The following is an 18,998-nucleotide window of genomic DNA, read 5'->3' as shown; positions in this document are numbered from 1 at the left end:
GAAGATAATGATTCCAAACACTCATCCAACCTATGCAGAAATTACTTACCTAAAGAAGAAGCTGCCCGAGTCATTTCAAGTGATGCAATGGCTACAGACAGCCCTGGTTAAGCAGGTCTGGGATTTGATAGATCAAAATCCGACAAATTAAAATTTACTTCCTAAGAAACTTTATGGAAGTGTATTAGATACATTTAGAGTCAAATCCCAACACTTTGATTAAGCACATTTCAGCAATGCCTGAAAGACTATCTACAGTTATTAAAGTAAAGGGAGACACACAAAATATTAACTGTTTGATTAAGTCAAGCACTTCCACAAAGTTTCTGTTCTATTAAATATGAAGATTAATAAACTGTTCATGTTTCATATGTGATTTATCATCCATTGTTCTTTGAAAGTAGCCTTTTGTACATTACTATGTACCATAAAATATACAGGGACTGAAAAAAATTTAATATGTGACTTTCTGAGATTATAAAGGTTATACACATGTGGTATACACACTGTAAGAAAGAGTGAAGTATCTTCACATGGATATCACTTTGACTTGTCTAAGTCTGAATTACACTAACACAGTCAACTGACAGATATTCTGAGTAAATGGAACACATCTGAATTTCTCTATAGAGTAGACCTCTACCCTTGAGTAAAGAGACTGCTGGAACACATCTGAATTTCTCTATATAGACCTCTACTCTTGAGTAAAGAGACTGCTGGAACACATCTGAATTTCTCTATACAGCAGACCTCTACTCTTGAGTAAAGAGACTGCTGGAACACATCTGAATTTCTCTATACAGCAGACCTCTACATTTTACTCAATGTTGCTAAATCAGAAATGTAGGGTCAAAATAATAAAAGACGCACATAGTAAATTCAGAATTGTAATGAATCTTCCCTCTCCAACATGTGGTCAGTCCAAGAGACACTGAGTTATACACCACATAGTGTTATCTGTGAAATAAAACGAGAAAGCTTCTCTTGAACTGAGAAAACTTGAATGCTGAGATGTTAGGAAAAAACTAAATAATCATCTTTTAATTTCTACAAAGGGTCAACTTGTTCTCATGTAACTAAATATTCAGTTAAGTGAGTGTTGACTTGTTATGTTACTTGTTCACTGCAGGTTCAGTCTGTGGTATGCGATGTTTAATTGTGTCAAGCTATCTTTCTCAGATAGCATCTACTGCATATTATCCATATAAAACGTTTTAACAATAAAATTTAATAAAACAACAGAGATATTTCTGGTACTATTGTAGGTTAACATTATTATTAAAACAACTTACAACATCACTAAAACATGTTTTATGTATAGTGCTGCTATCTTGTAAGGAAAACTCTAATAATAGTTTGTACAGTAGATATCCTGCATAAAACTAAAATGACATTAAGACACATTGTAATGTGTGGTGTTTTCAAACCAACCTGCAGGACAGACACATTATGTGCTACTAAAAGGAGTGATTGTTCAGTGACTTTTCATTTTCTTTAGCTCGGACTGTGATAACTCAAACTACTCACAGTTACCAGACCCTTATTTCATATACCAAATTTTAAAGGAACCTATTAAGAAGTACATAATACATAAAATATCCAATTTTGAATTTTTTTTTCTTTCTTTGACATCTCATATTTTGTTTCACCCACCACCACACCCTAAGTTTAACACAAAATGTGGTCTGGCTAACAAACAGATTAAGTCATGCATTAACTCCTTTTTAGACTGCATCTTTTTTTAACACAAGGTGTTTTTGATTGGATTAAAGAATATACTACAATATAATGCTTTACCATTGTTAACAAGGCATCATCTGCATGATACTGCTACATTAAAGGCTTATTGTTGTGTGTTAGTTTTTACTCCCAAATTTAGCTGCTTCCAGTTTTTCATAAGTCAGTTGGTGAACAGTTGAAATCAATCTATATCACCTTTCTGATCAAGCTGAATGAACCATAACCTGTAATTTGTGTCATTCAACATTTAACTTTGTGTTGTTAGCTATAAAACATAAGCAATCCATCAATGCCAACAGAACAAATAACCACATGAACTACAAAATAACCTAACAAGTTTTATTTTCAGCATAAAATAATGCTGTGTCCTTTGCAAAGAATCAAACCCCATATTTTAGTGTTCTAAATCAATAAACTCACCACAAACTCCTCAAGAGACATCCTAACACAAATAAAACAATGTAATATACCAAAACCTAGTAGTAAGTCTACTTTTATATCAGAAAACGTGTTAGTCAAAATGTCAGCTATCAAAGGCTCACATGTTAATATACCAAACACTAGCAGTAACTTACCTTTATACCATAGTAAGTGTGGGTAAAAATGTCAGCTATCAAAAGTTCAAGGCCCAGCATGGCCAGGTGGGTTAAGGCACTTGACTCATAATCTAAGGGTCACGGGTTCACATTCCCATCACACCAAATATGCCTGCCTTTTCAGCCATGGGGGACGTTATAATGTGACGGTCAATACAACTATTCGTTGGTAAAAGAATAGCTCAAGAGTTGGCAGTGGGTGGTGATGACTAGCTGCCTTCCCTCTAGTCTTACACTGCTAAATTAGGGATGGCTAGCACAGATAGCACAGTAACTTTGTGCAAAATTTAAAAACAAACAAACAAAGGCTCACATGTTAATATAGCAAAGACTAGCAGTAAGTTACCTTTATACCATAGTTAGTGTGAGTAAAATGTCAGCTATCAAAGGCTCACATATTAACATACCAAAACTAACAATAAGCATACTTTTATACCAGGATAAGTGTTAACAAAATGTCAGCTATCAAAGTCTCAAGTGTTAGTATACCAAAATCTAGCAGCAAGCCTACTTTTATACCAGAATACGTTAGTAAAAATGTCAGCTATCAAAGTCTCAAGTGTTAGTATACCAAAATCTAGCAGCAAGCCTACTTTTATACCAGAATACGTTAGTAAAAATGTCAGCTATCAAAGTCTCAAGTGTTAGTATACCAAAATCTAGCAGCAAGCCTACTTTTATACCAGAATCGTTAGTAAAATGTCAGCTATCAAAGTCTCAAGTGTTAGTATACCAAAATCTAGCAGCAAGCCTACTTTTATACCAGAATAAGTTAGTAAAAATGTCAGATATCAAAGTCTCAAGTGTTAGTATACCACAATCTAGCAGCAAGCCTACTTTTATACCAGAATACGTTAGTAAAAATGTCAGCTATCAAAGTCTCAAGTGTTAGTATACCAAAATCTAGCAGCAAGCCTACTTTTATACCAGAATACGTTAGTAAAATGTCAGTTATCAAAGACTCGCATGTTAATATACCAAAACTAGCAGTAAGCCTACTTTTATAACGTGTTAGTCAAAATGTCAGCTACTGTGATATTTAACTTCAATCTGTAGATAATATATCGTTTTATTACTTTTTCTCACTTTCTCTTTGAGCTAATAATGTGTCTGGCTAGATATTGTAGAAATGAGGTGAATCAAATGTTGTTCATAAGTGAAAAAACTGGCTGCAGTATTCTTATCACTGTACTTCCTTATTACAGTTTCACCATTAAATGAACCAGTTAATGTAAGGGGAGAAAAGTTTAAAATAGAATTTGTTGTTAATCACCAAATAAAACCAATGAAATTAATGAGAAATTCTGTGGCTTAATGAATAATTCAACTATTAATGATGTTGAAGTTATGTCAGATTTCAAGTATATAGACTGGATTTTAAAATTTTCAGGATAGTTTTCTTCGACAATAGTGAGGAAACTGACTAGGAATAATGCTATTTTAGATTTATTAACTTCTAATAAAGAAATGGTTGACAGAGATTAGAAAACATTTGTTGGGCGATATTTACATAAGATGTTCACTGTGCATGAAGACATTCACTTACACTAGATGTTTCACTGCATATTAAGACATTCACTTACACTAGATGTTTCACTGCATATTAAGACATTCACTTACACTAGATGTGTCACTGCATATTAAGATATTCACTTATACTAGATGTTTCACTGCAGATTAAGATATTCACTTATACTAGATGTTTCACTGCAGATTAAGATATTCACTTATACTAGATGTTTCACTGCAGATTAAGACATTCACTTATACTAGATGTTTCACTGCAGATTAAGACATTCACTTATACTAGATGTTTCACTGCATATTAAGACATTCACTTATACTAGATGTTTCACTGCATATTAAGACATTCACTTATACTAGATGTTTCACTGCATATTAAGACATTCACTTATACTAAATGTTTCACTGCAGATTAAGACATTCACTTATACTAAATGTTTCACTGCAGATTAAGACATTCACTTATACTAAATGTTTCACTGCAGATTAAGACATTCACTTATACTAGATGTTTTGCTTCACATGAAGATAAAAATAATGGGGTTGTGGTTTCAAATTTCTAAAAAGTAAATATTGAAGAGATGAAGCAAGAACTGCATACTGTGAATTGGGTAACTGTATTAGTTGGAAATACTGATCAAATGTAGAGGGTTGAAATACATTCTTAAATATTCAAGATAAGCATGTTTCTTATAGGAAAATAATGGCTGCAAATAAGAAAATAAGAGATTGGCTTACAAAAGATAAAATTAAAGAAAATAATTTTATTTACAAGAAGTTTAAACTGCTTGCAATAATGGATATTTGAAGGATTATAAAAGATTAAGAGAGTTGGTCAAATGGAAAATTAGGAAATCAAAATCTATATGACAAAAGGTTGACTCAAAATATAAAAATTAACAGTAAGGATTTCTTCAGATAAAATAAGCAAAACATTAGGATGTGAATAGGGCTTTAGAGAAATAGCATAAGAAGGCTAACAATTGATGATTATGGGATGGCTGGTTTTTTTAAAATTCTATTGTTCTTCAATTTGTACTAAATGTAAACAAGATCTAGGTGTAATTGTTGATCAGTATCTTAAGACATCCAAGCAACATAGTGTTGCTAGTGGTAGGACAAATAGAATTTTAGGTTGTACCAACATAAATATTGATTACAAGTCTATAGAGGTTATAATGCCATTGTACAAGTCACTGGTTAGGCACATCAGGAGTATCATGTTCAGTCTTGGGCTCCTTACTATAAGGACTGAGAGAGAGTTCACAGTAGGGCTACTGTGATGTACACGCTGTTATATCAAGACAGGTTGAGCTGTTTGAAATTTTATTTTGATAAAAAAAGCTGATTGAGGCATTTAAGAGTGTTAATGGAAGTGTTAGGGTTTAATCATTTTTCATATTTAATGTGAGAATAATAACACCAGGTGACCATTAAATTTTAGCAGGGCAGAAGTCATCTTCAGTTAAGACAGCTTTACTTTAACAAAATGGTTAATGTAATTAATTTAAGAAAAGTTTTGATAAGGACTGGCTTTGAACATTATCTATCAGAGTTTAGTACTGTGAATGGGACAACCTACATGAACCAGCAGTTTCCTTAAATTATGTACATATTTACATAAAGAAAACTTCAATAACATTATAATGATAATTATACTAACTTTAGAGTGAAAGTAAACAAAGAAATGATAGATCACTCATAAATTAACAGTTGGGTGAACAACTTAAATATTTACAATATAAATAAACAAACTTGTTACTCATCTAAAAAATTACACTTATTAATTTTAATTAAATAACAATCTCAATGAAAATTAAGGTTATCCGTTATGGTTAACTAATTAAACGTAATGTTACATTTTTCCCTATGTTTTAAATTTTACAGACAGCAAAACTTACACTGTTCTTTGGCTTGTTGCAGTGTATCTCCAGTAAACCGTACAAAGTTATCTCCAGCATACTGCAACCTGAAATACAAATAATATTCATTCATTTGTGGCAAGTATAATTTATAAAAGTCCAATAACTCAATCTAAAATACACAAAATTGAACAATTTCAATATTTTGCTCTATAAAGTATGAGTGAGAATGATTTCTTATCTAGTTGTATCAATTAATAATTTTTTTCAGTTTTTATTAAACTATTTTAAAGGTAAGTTGAAAAAACAGACACATCGAATTTTTATTTATAAAGTTTCCCTGCAGTCTCTATTTAAACGTATAAAAGGAAAAATTAATTTTTAATACAGTTAATAAGAAAACATCTTGATAATAAAGTGTAATTATTAACCGATCTAAAGATAGGATTGTCAACTTTGATATTTTTATTTTAGAAATCCAGAGGAAACCAGACATGTTAAATATAACAAGTGTTAACTGGATAATACATGTATACAATGTTTTGGTAACTGGATAATATGGGCATAAAATATTTCAATAACTGGATAATACATGAGCATAATATATATGTAAAAGCGGCTCATTTGGGTTGAGAAAATTTTTTTCGTAGAGGAGGCGAACAACGTTTCGACCTTCTGCGCCATCGTCAGGTTCACAAAGAAAGAAAGATGACCGAAGAAGGTCAAAGCGTTCGTCCTCACGAAAAAAAAATTTTCAACCCAAACAAGCCGCTTTTATATATATTTTTTCTCTACAAGTGGATTTTCTCAACATCACATGAACACAATATTTCAATAACTGGATAATATAAAAATACAGTATTTTGGTAACTGGATAATACAGGCATTCAATGTTTTGCAATGCAAATTAAAAAATAAAAACATTTAGAAACAATCTTTAAATTAAGGTTAGAATATGTGATAACAGTTAGGATGGTTTAATACCATTAAAATATACATTTATTTATTTATTATTCTGCTTTCTTGGGTTTTCCCATCACATTTTAACAGAAAAACAATGGCAACTTTAAACATTTTTCCCTACATATATGTATCTCATAACTGGTAATTTTACATCTTGATACAGTGTGTTTATAAACTTGGTAACTGTACAGTATTTTGACCACAGAGAAATGAACTGAAAAACTTCAGATCAAGATACCTACTCTTCTGGATCTTTCTTTGTACCCTTGTGAGGATTGTCTCTCATTGACCTAGTTTTGGGATCATAGTATGCAGAATTGGGATCCAAGTTCCTCAGGTACTAAAATCCAAGAGTACAAATTATAATACATTATTACATACAAGAATCACAGTTCTCACACAGAAAAACATCAGTTTCATACTTGATAGTACCAATACAGTGGTACATTTGTATTCTTTAGAAAAGGATCACACAACTTTTGTACCACTGGAAGTCTGAGGTTGGTTAACATTATAAATAAACAGTATCAATTACAAGACAGTATACTTAACAATAAAGAAACTGAAATAACTTTTACTTGGATATAAAATTGTGGCTATTAGTGTTGGGTTACCTTAAAATACAGATGACCAAAATCAAAAGACTAAATAAGACATGAAACAAAGAATTCCATAGCAGGCCTCTCAAGTAATAAATGAAATTGTTGGAAAATGCCACAACAGCTTTTACATTTTATCTTCTCTGTGCAGCTGAAAAATTAGTAAAGTGGGCCAAGTATCAGCATATAGCAGTCTCTCACACAGATAAATTACTACATACTTCACATGACAGATGTATAGCAGTCTCTCACACAGATAAATTACTACATACTTCACATGACAGATGTATAGCAGTCTCTCACACAGATAAATTACTACATACTTCACATGACAGATGTATAGCAGTCTCACACACAGATAAATTACTACATACTTCACATGACAGATGTATAGCAGTCTCACACACAGATAAATTACTACATACTTCACATGACAGATGTATAGCAGTCTCTCACACAGATAAATTACTACATACTTCACATGACAGATGTATAGCAGTCTCACACAGATAAATTACTACATACTTCACATGACAGATGTATAGCAGTCTCACAAACAGATAAATTACTACATACTTCACATGACAGATGTATAGCAGTCTCTCACACAGATAAATTACTACATACTTCACATGACAGATGTATAGCAGTCTCTCACACAGATAAATTACTACATACTTCACATGACAGATGTATAGCAGTCTCACACACAGATAAATTACTACATACTTCACATGACAGATGTATAGCAGTCTCACACACAGATAAATTACTACATACTTCACATGACAGATGTATAGCAGTCTCTCTCACAGATAAATTACTACATACTTCACATGACAGATGTATAGCAGTCTCACACACAGATAAATTACTACATACTTCACATGACAGATGTATAGCAGTCTCACACACAGATAAATTACTACATACTTCACATGACAGATGTATAGCAGTCTCTCAGACAGATAAATTACTACATACTTCACATGACAGATGTATAGCAGTCTCACACACAGATAAATTACTACATACTTCACATGACAGATGTATAGCAGTCTCACACAGATAAATTACTACATACTTCACATGACAGATGTATAGCAGTCTCACACACAGATAAATTACTACATACTTCACATGACAGATGTATAGCAGTCTCTCACAGATAAATTACTACATACTTCACATGACAGATGTATAGCAGTCTCTCACACAGATAAATTACTACATACTTCACATGACAGATGTATAGCAGTCTCACAAACAGATAAATTACTACATACTTCACATGACAGATGTATAGCAGTCTCTCACAGATAAATTACTACATACTTCACATGACAGATGTATAGCAGTCTCACAAACAGATAAATTACTACATACTTCACATGACAGATGTATAGCAGTCTCACAAACAGATAAATTACTACATACTTCACATGACAGATGTATAGCAGTCTCACACACAGATAAATTACTACATACTTCACATGACAGATGTATAGCAGTCTCACACACAGATAAATTACTACATACTTCACATGACAGATGTATAGCAGTCTCACACACAGATAAATTACTACATACTTCACATGACAGATGTATAGCAGTCTCTCAGACAGATAAATTACTACATACTTCACATGACAGATGTATAGCAGTCTCACACACAGATAAATTACTACATACTTCACATGACAGATGTATAGCAGTCTCACACACAGATAAATTACTACATACTTCACATGACAGATGTATAGCAGTCTCACAAACAGATAAATTACAGTAAGTTTTAGACTTGTTCATAATTAAAACTTTCTTGCTTATTTTCCACCAATTTATACTCAAGAAATGTAAAATATTTCAAAGGTTCAAACACTGTAAGAGAACTCCACATTAGACAACACATACAATAAGCTTCTAAAATAATAGACAAGAAACAAACAGACAAATATGTCCATATGTTTTATAAGCCTTAATTATTGTTGAAATATTGATAAAAACAAAAGGATACCCATTGCAAATCCTTCTAAAACTGACACACAGTTTGGTATTTCTACTATTCCAACTTAATCAGACAGTCTTAAACTCATTATTAGACATTCACTGTCATAATTTAATGATAACAAACAAAAGCTGTAGTTGACTTTTCCTTGATCGTATATTAACCTACATTATTTTGTAGAACTTCGTTTTACAAATGCTAAATTGTTTTAACATCTAGGAAACTACCAGACCAATGTTATCATTTCAAATAATATTTAATTTAGTAAAGAATGAAATATTTAAACTTTTTGATGCTTCGTGGCTACATCAATTCCAATTTTGTTTTAAATATTTCACTAAATGTCAGAAAACATAAGGAAAAAAAGCCCACATCATAACCTACAGTAAAATGTAAAACTTCTAATTTCAGCAACTTAGTTAAAATACTATTACATTTCAACTCTACTAAACTAAAAATCTGTAACTAATAAAGTATTTTGAAATATTTTAACCACATAAAAAACTTCAGTTTATCAATTTTATTTTCAATTAACACGAAATGTATAATCATAAAAACTTTCTATCATTACACTCAAGATCAGAATTTAGTTTCTTAAAATTAATGTATTTTAGTTTCAACTTGTATAAAGAATTTTACAGAGAATCTAGGAATATTTTAATACACAAACACATATATCTTTCCATCCGAACAACTTAGACACTTGATATATTTTATTTCACTAAAATCATGTTATTTCTGTAACAAAGTTTCTTTTACATTTACTGTAATTTTCTCCCAAAGAGTGAAAATAGAAAAATTCAAAAAAACATCCTTGGAAACAGTTCTACAGTTTCACAAGTCATACCTTAGCAATATCTTCACGAATTCGCAAGTTTCGAACAGTAATTCTCTGTTTGCTGTCGACTTTGGTTCCAGGCATGTCAGCATTATCAGCATATTTTCTTCATCATCATCCAGATCACTATCCCGTCATTATTCTATTAGACACAAAACATTAAATACAACAATGGCATAACATTGGTAAAAAAACAAAGAATGTTATTATGTGATAATATTGTGAAATGTAGTAGTGTGCTACTGTTTGTTAAACTACAGTAGAGTACAACTTTTGGTACATACAATAAGCTTTATATTCCCTGTTTTAAATGATTTTATTTGTCACAGTAACTTTCAAGGTTCCTCCTATCAAACATCAACAGGAGTAAAGCGTAATAAAATATTGTGACACAGTATTAACCCTTTTGACCCAGCAGCCATTTTTAAATTCCTTCCTGCATTAGTACTGTGTTAGTATGTTTTATTTGTTTATTTTAAAAGAAACATTAAAACAGCAATTAAACCTGCAGGTTTTGCTGTCATGATCCATTTGCAAATACAAATCTCAACTATTAAAAGTTATTATACATACAACTGTGAGAAACTAGAAAACACTGTTATTTTAAACAGTTGAACACCCCTAAATAAATGTATTTTATTACTATCCATAAACATTTCTCCACATAAGATAAACTGAGATTGTTAATAGAAGACTAGTTAAAATAGTGAATACTTTACATACAGAGTCACTTCTTTCCCTCTCTTTACTTCTCTGTTCCTATTAAATAATCTGTAACCATGTGTTTCAAAGGAACTTCTGTCATCAAAATCATCTCCATTTAACCATGTTTCAGTTATTCCCATTATATCTAAATCTTTGTTTCCTACAAGTGCCATAAAGTTATCTATTTTATTTCTTACACTTCCAGCATTACTATAGTAACAGTTAAGCCGATCCTTATGATTTTTATACTTATTTCCTATGTTAAACTTTCCTCTACCTTTTAATTTAGTTTATCTTTGCTCTCACCACTATCTAGTCTTAATTTAAAACTTTCCTTAGAGCTGAGTTAATAGCTCTTGCAAACATGTCAGACTCTTTACTACTTATGTGTAAACCATCCATTTCCCTCCTACCAATGAACCGATCCTACAAGTCCAACCAGCTAACCTTACATATTAATTTTAGTCCAGCATTTAGCCCTACTCAAAATATCATCTCCACAATTAATTCTTGACAGTAGCCCTGACATTACAGCCTTTATCTCTAAATGATTTTATCAACCCCTTGTACTTATTAATTAGCTCCTCTGAGTTACTGTTCCATATACTGTCAGCCCCTAGATGCACAAGAAAATCTGCATCATTTCCAGTCCCCTTCATTATCTCTCTTGTTCTTTCAGTTGTCTTCCACTTGTGCCCCAGAGTATCATAATCTAACTCTTCTCTCCCAATTTATCCTACAGACTATTTTATCTATATGACATATTAGAATCACCTGTAACTATAACCTCCTTAAGTTCATATTGCATATCCTTTATTATTCATTCTGTTTTCACACCCTCCAATACTTCCTCGTCTACATAAACCAAGGGCTAAAACTTGTTGCTCAATAGAATAGGGTCTTTACAAATACTTTAATACTACCCTTTGTGAATCTCATTGTTAATCTTAGCTGATGACTTCCTTACATGTAAAAACTAAAGCTCCTCCTGAAGTCCAGCCATCATTTCTCACTGTTTATACTTCAACTTAAGCTCCTCCTGAAGTCCAGCCCCATCATTTCTCACTGTTTATACTTCAACTTAAGCTCCTCCTGAAGTCCAGCCATCATTTCTCACTGTTTATACTTCAACTTAAGCTCCTCCTGAAGTCCAGCCCCATCATTTCTCACTGTTTATACTTCAACTTAAGCTCCTCCTGAAGTCCAGCCATCATTTCTCACAGTTTATACTTCTCTTTGTCTATTTTCTCAACTTTAGTTAGGATAGCCTCCAACTTTTCATCCATCCTACAAACTCTACATACAACTTGAACATCCTCACTACTAGCTTCCTTCAAAGTGCATAGAAGTAGAGAGTTCCCAATAAAATCTATTCATTGCACCTATTTCACCTAACAAACTGGGAACACTTAACCTCTCAATCTGGACTGAAAACATTCACCCCAGAGGTGAGGAACTGCAGGAAGGAAGTTTGATATTTCAGTGAGTTAGAAGTTCATACATATACATATATCCCAGTTAGAATACAGCCATAGGAAAACCCGAGGATGAAGAGACCACTCTCATGGGAGAACCTGGTTGGGACTTGATAAGCAATCAGCCACAAGATTCATAACTCCTGGAATGTGTCATGTTGTGGTTGGTGGTCAAGTACATATCCAGATTCTGAAAAGAGATATGGATTTTAACCCACCTCAACAGGAACTAAAGGATATACTACAGAGGTTCCAGGATACAGAAATGGAGAATAGCTACTTCAACTGATCACCACATCAAAATCTCTGAGATATTGAGGAAAGCCCCCAAGGAAGTATATGTAAATAAACAAGACTTGGTACAAGGCAGAGGAGTGGAAATCCCATCACAGTCGACTCCCTGTTGAGCCACCAAGCAAGGCAGCCTTGATCCCAGGTAGAAAAACAGTCCAAAGTATGTTGGGAAAAGTTCTACTAGACAAGAAACATCCAATAAAAGGAATGCAGGTGCAGCCAACTTAAGGGGAGTAGAACTTCAGAGGAAGTCTACAATCCCCAAAAAGAGAGACTGCCTGTTCCATATCCTGGAACCAAAACGAAGAAGGCTGGGTTCGAGTGAGGTGAAGAAATTCCCCATATGAATAAGATACTGAAAGTCGATAGTAAAGAGAAGCGAAGTGAGGCGAGATGGCTTTGAGTGAAAGTTGGTAGTACTGTTACAGACATAAAGGAAGAGTGCTAGTAAATGATATACAATAAGACATATTTCTATACACATACAAAATGCTCACTTTCATGCTCATAACTCATCTCTGCTGAAAACAAACAGGTATGGGCTAAACTTTACAGAACAAAATTTACAACAACATTTTTATGAATTAATATTCTTGACGTCAAATGTTCTATCTGGATGACGAGTTGAACTAAACAAGAATTATGTGCAATAGATTTCCTGAACTAAACAAGAATTATGTGCAATAGATTTCCTGAACTAAACAAGAATTATGTGCAATAGATTTCCTTAATGTTGAAATAAGATACTCTTCTTCATGAAAAATGTGACTTGTAAATTTTAAGATCTCATAAAAATAGTGAAAAGGTAACCATATGTGACATACAAGTCAAATGTTTCATGAAGGGTAGCCTATTTCAACATTAAAGAAATCTATTGCATATAATTCTCATCAGTATACTATATGAATAAACTAACAGCTTTTAAATGTGTGCTTCACTTCTCCAGTGTTAGACGATTTTATATCAGGAAATCAAAATACCAAATTATGTGCCTCTATATAAGTTTTGTTTCATTATTCTGATATCCAGAGAATCACCTGCTATCTCTACAATTATTCTGATAATATTAAATAAATACCTGTTCTCTGATCACTGTAATCTCTCCAGACAAGAGATCTTGTTTCAAACGTTCTTCCTTCTGTTCTCGTTTTGCCTAGAAGTATGAATTTATACACTTGAATGACATCTATCTGAACACCTCTCAAGCTTTTTTGTATTTAACTGAAAAAATACATAATAAATTATCTTACTCTAATACTAAAAACTGGAGAAATCACATTGTAACCAGTAATACTTTCAAGAAACATGTAAAAAGCTATGGCTAAACCTTATATTACCAAAATACAAGTTTTCTAAAACCATAGTTTGATTGTGAGAGACAAAATTCTCCTAAATTAAATGGCATAATATTTTGAACACCAGAATATCATTACTAAATTTGTAAGCCCTGTGAAACAAGAACAAAATTTTAAATGTACAAAACAAATGTATACATAAACAATATGCTAGCATGAGTATTTTAATATTATACATTTTATTTTCTGATTCAAAATAGAAGGGAAGTGAAATGGACAACTCTTATTTTGCTTGAACAATCATGTTTTCACCAAATATACGGTGTTGATCATACAAATAATAATACAAGCCTTCTGTTAATTGTAAGGAAGTATTTAATCACTTCATTTCTAGTGTTAGGTATAGCTGGCAAAATACACTGACTGTTGAAAAATATGTTGTGATTTGTAATATTGAATAATTAGGGGCTTTTCAACATAGCATTAAAACCAACAAAATCTCAGTTTCCTGCACTTTGAAACTTCTTTAGTACCTTTGTCATTAGAATAAATAATCAGCCAACTACTGCTACACTTGTTAAGTCATGTGATACTTAATTTTTTTCAAACTTAACATTCTGCCTTACAAACTTGTAAGTTAACCTCAGTGAGGTCAATAAACAGGAGTACTTTAAACATTCTATATTCTTTCACTGTTTCACATGATATACACACTAGCTTCTTTCACACACTGCACGTTGTACCAGGATAGTTATTTCACACCTTATATTTTATCAGTATGTTCATTCAAGCAGATGAACCCTTATGACATGCCCTCACTACAAGAATATGGGGATTCTAAACTGGCTCATTCAATTGTCAACAAGGATCAGTGAAGCATTGCCATAACATTGAAATTTACATTCTATGGAAGAATTAGATTATGAAATAGAAAAAAGATACTATTCTCTTGTCCTAACACTTCTGCACAATACTGTATGTGATAATTTTATTCATACAATATGACCAATATTTCTTTATTTGAAAAATTAACAGTAATTTTATTAACTTTATTTCAGCATAAATATAACACAGCTTAAATTTATATACACACACACATACACTAAGTTAATTAAAAATAAAATCACAAAAAACTTAAAAATTAAATACCCATATTTTGCATGAAGACATGTCTTTACAAGTTAGCTTTTTCATGTATCATTTACATAATGTATGCTAACTTATTCTGAAATTCCTGTTGTATTATTAAAGAACGCTTGTCAGCTAAATGTGCAGTTTTCAACCGATTGTAGTTGTGATTTTGTCATTTAATATGAACATATATATTTTCATGTTACACTCACTGTTTAATTGTTTCAATAATTCTCTTCTGGATCACACTATTATAATTTTGATAAATTATCTTTACTTTAATGAAAATCATAGTGTTTTCCAACCTCTTCTACTTTAGCATATTCGTCCACAATGGCCTGATAACATGATGGATCAAAACCATTCCATCTATCACGTTTCCCATCATAATCTAAGGATAAATTGGGAAGATGTACTTCATCTGGAGCAATGTCTTCTGATGTGAACTTAGCACCGACTTTTCTTGGTCGCTGAATAAATAAAAAAATTAAAACACTTAAGGCCAACTGACCATAAAATGAATGCAGATTGTAGCTTTATTAGAAAAAAAATCATAAGTGTTACAGTTTATTAAATATCAAATACTCAATATAACAATCATTATTCATTTTAAAATTAAAATACATAATTTTCAAAACTTGCAAGCATTAATTAAGAAGCATGCCCTTCTCAAGCTGATCCAATAATGAGTCCCTTTATGGTAGCATCCAATGGGAATTCATGGAGTGTAACACCATATTACATGAAAAAGGACAGTGGCATACCTCTGGAAGACTGTCTTGTCCATACCAGGGCACAGTTTCCATGATCCATCACCATAGCAGTTAGCAGTGTTAAGTGATAAGAGCTCCCATGCTCTGTTAGAGATAAACGGGGGAACTGAGAGCACATGGAGAACCTAGAAGAGCTCATATACATAAGACAGTGCAAAACCATATTTTTAAAAGCAGATCAGCAATAGAGTTTGTACTTGGTATGAAGGATGCTTTACTAATAACAGTTCATGAGTGGCTGATCTGGATTGGGCCCTGTTTAGGATAAAGGATATTTCAAGTGATCTTGTGAAACAACCCACCTCACTGATGAGCACTGTACCAGATCAAGATGGCCTCACACTGTGTGGATATTTGGTTAAGTATAAACTGGCAGGCAACACTTTCCATTAAATGGGATCCTGTTAGGTACAAAATGGTCTTGTAAAAATAAAATAAAGAAAAAGAGCTTATGCAGTAAGGGACAATAAGATGTATGGAAAAAAGTTACTGGATATAGTCCATTGTCCACCAAAGAAAAAGTGTCTAAATGATGGAGATAGCATACATCAAAGGAATGAGGTGTTGTCCATAATTACTTTCAATGGACAATGTGTGTGTGTAAGGTGACTAATTCGATGGAAGAAAGCCTAGAATCACCAACATAAATACTCATCAAATAAAGAACACAGATGAGTTCCCTGTACCACTTTAAAAGGATAATAGCAGAAAGAATAAAAGTGGATGAAGTAATCCAAGGAGCTAGAAACCATGATAGGAAGAAGTGTGGGCCAAATAACAACACAGCATACAGACAGGATAGAAGGAACAATTATAATTCAAGTAAAAAGACAGAAAAGAATAATAGAAGGAAGAGAAACAGGTGTGAACACGTGGTCCCCTCGTGAGGCACATGGTCAAGTTAGAGAATGTCAGAATACTGATGACCATAAGAAAATAATACGAAGATACAGACATTAACCCTTAGTTGCAGCTTCCTTACATTGCGAGTACATAATATAGTTCTTGTCAAATTTCATTCCAAAAATAAAACTAGTAAATGAAATTGTTTGACACTTTACAGGAACTTTCTTAAAGACTTCTAGTTTCAAAAAAATGAAATATTTAATGTCAAACTTGTTTCTTTAAACCTATCACCATAAATATCCTTTGTTTCTCATGTTAAGAGATTTTAGTAACATTCAAAATTTAATTAAAATATTTCTTGATTATGTTATACTGATTAGTATAGAATAAAAATGAAGCTAATAATTCACATTTTAATAGCCTACAAATTCTTCACTTTATAAGACAATATTTAAAAAAATACTTAATATACCCTAGTTTGAGAAAGGTGACATTTTCTCTAGGCATCCCTTCTCCATTTTATCCATTACCATCTTCAAAGAGTAAAAAATTAAACATAAATTACTCACTATAAAATTATCATTGTTCAGACAAACCATAATTTTTATAGTCTTCAATTTCGTCTGGTTACAGGGCTATCAATAGAAAACCACACGTCTCCTGCCACATTCTCTCTTTCAGGATTTGTTTATGGTTCTCTCTCACCTTTACTTCTGTGTTATTTACAATTTGCTTTTTTATATGTTATTATTATATGTTCTTTGTCACATTATTTGATTAAATAATAAATATTTAGTGCATTACTATCACAAGTATAAACAAAAGTATGGTTAAGTGTCTTTGACAACCAACAGCAAGAAAAAAGAAGATTAGGTAAGTACTTTATTTCTTGTTTTTCATATTTATTCTTCATCTATTATAAATTAACTAAACTGTAAAAATAGGAATCTTTTTAGGTTAATCAGTGTTAGATTAGGTAAAATAAATAATAATACTATAATAAAAATATTTCACAAAGCACGCACTTGAGCAGCTTGCAAGTAATGTAATCAAATAGTGTAACATGAGCTGCACATTCCTTAAGTGACTTACAACTTATAATGGTGCTAATAGCAGTTACACACAGTTCAAAGGACAACAAAACAATAACATTTAATTATAAATAGATGTATACTGCTACAAGTTTAAAGTTGCATAAGATAAACAAATGTAGTTTCAATGTTACAATTTGAAGTATTCTTGAAAGAAAAAAAAGGTGTAATTTAGATCGATTTGTTTTTCTTTTGGTGGCTCATGAAAATCTTTTATTATATTATTATTAATTTTACCTATTCTAACCTTAAATAACTTAGAGATTACTATTTTTTTACTTTACTTTTACAATAATAAATATAAAATATACATGAAAAACAGGAGATAAGGTATTTATCTGGGCTTTTGTTTTTATTGTCCCCTGCCAATAACACTTAACCCTACTTTTTATACTGATGGTAATTGTACACTAAATAACTTTCATTTCATTAAATAGTGAAACAAAAAACACAGAATAACAACATTAAATACCAAACAAAGTCCCATAAACATAATCATTTTTTTGGCTTACTTATTGTGAAACAAGAGCTGTTACAAATTCATCAAACTAGTTAATATATTTCCTACTGGAATGAAACACAATGTTATATAACAAGTCATTTAATAGATTAAAATCTTGGCTTTCTGTTTTATTATAAATAATTCAGTGTTAAATGCAAGACAGAACTATTAACAAATCCTGAAAGAGAGGATGTGATAAGTGGTTGTTGCAAGAGGAGGTTTAATTTGATGGCTCTGTAACCAAATAAGACAGAAGACTAAGAAAATTGTACGTCTCAGAACAGCTGGTATGGGTACAAACACTTATCGATAAGCAGAAAACAACATTTGGACCTTCCTAGGTCATCTTCAGGTTAACAAAGAGAGTTTGCAACTGACTATTGCTGGGCACGTTTTATGGACAAGAGAATAAATGGGTACAAGATTGTAGAAGGCGTTGCAGTTGGAAGTTAGGTTATTAATTAATATAGGTAAAAAGGTGTTCCTTTATATTGGTTTAATTTGGTTTTAGTTGTTGTATAAGTAGAGCTTCTCTGATTTTGCATTTGTTTATATTTGATTATCCACTTAGTTTCTGGATGTTTTCTATGGTTATGTCACGTATATTTGACTTGCAGTGTTCAAATATGTGTGAAGGTGCTTGTTTGTGTTCTTTAAATCTGATTTTCATTTCTCTACTTCTTTCTCCAATACAGAAATCATAGCAGTTGTTGCATTGTATTTTATAAATTATGTTGATGTTGTGTTTGTCAGTGT

General features: G+C 31.9%; 1 pseudogene across 1 annotated transcript in view; it reads right to left on the bottom strand.

Moving 5' to 3' along the window:
* LOC143223768 (pre-mRNA-splicing factor SLU7-like) overlaps positions 1-18,998 on the bottom strand; it is a 70,714-nt pseudogene that overhangs the window by 25,310 nt on the left and 26,406 nt on the right. The window contains exons 5-10 of the transcript XR_013013069.1: positions 15,336-15,500; positions 13,698-13,757; positions 10,845-10,871; positions 10,140-10,256; positions 6,928-7,025; positions 5,762-5,829 (exon numbers count right to left, since the gene is read on the bottom strand). The product of XR_013013069.1 is annotated as a pre-mRNA-splicing factor SLU7-like (transcript). The remainder of the gene's footprint in view (positions 1-5,761; positions 5,830-6,927; positions 7,026-10,139; positions 10,257-10,844; positions 10,872-13,697; positions 13,758-15,335; positions 15,501-18,998) is intronic.

The sequence above is a fragment of the Tachypleus tridentatus genome, chromosome 8, assembly GCF_004210375.1.
Source record: "Tachypleus tridentatus isolate NWPU-2018 chromosome 8, ASM421037v1, whole genome shotgun sequence".
In the NCBI taxonomy this organism is placed as follows: Eukaryota; Metazoa; Arthropoda; class Merostomata; order Xiphosura; family Limulidae; genus Tachypleus; species Tachypleus tridentatus.
The sequence above is the reverse complement of the archived record's forward strand: the minus strand, read 5'-3'. Positions and strand labels throughout refer to the sequence as shown.